Here is a 532-nt window from a genome sequence, read left to right as displayed (position 1 = left end):
AGACAGACAGACAGACAGACAGACAGACAGACAGACAGACAGACAGACAGACAGAGACAGAGAGAGGCGAAGAATAGCGAATAAGTACACGGTTTAAAAGAGAGAGAGAGACTGGATAAACTGAAAACGTGGATGGTGGGATGATGAAAGACTAAGAGGAAATGAAAGAAATGGAGTGGCAAAGAAGGAGGGGAGATGGTGACGCGTTTCGGTCGGTAACAGAATAGGTGAGTGGTGAGAAATTGGCAGTTATGCCGAATGGTGCGATGTGATGGGGAACAGGACAGAGTGGTGGAATGCCTGGATAGACAGAAGGGGAAGAAAAACTTGAGGGGAACTCGCAGGAGAGATGAAACATAATAAGATCGATAGGTTGGGTAGAATAAAAGAAGATAATGGGATGGGTATGGTCCGATCCACAAATGGAAAAATGATGTAACGGTTACTGGTATCTCTGTCCATTCGGGGAGAGTGAATGTGGGAACATTGGAGTTGTGGGCAGAAGGGTTGGGGGTGGGATGGGGGGTTGGCA

This window comes from Aplysia californica, unplaced genomic scaffold (assembly GCF_000002075.1).
Source record: "Aplysia californica isolate F4 #8 unplaced genomic scaffold, AplCal3.0 scaffold00021, whole genome shotgun sequence".
In the NCBI taxonomy this organism is placed as follows: Eukaryota; Metazoa; Mollusca; class Gastropoda; order Aplysiida; family Aplysiidae; genus Aplysia; species Aplysia californica.
Note: the sequence above shows the minus strand (reverse complement) of the source record.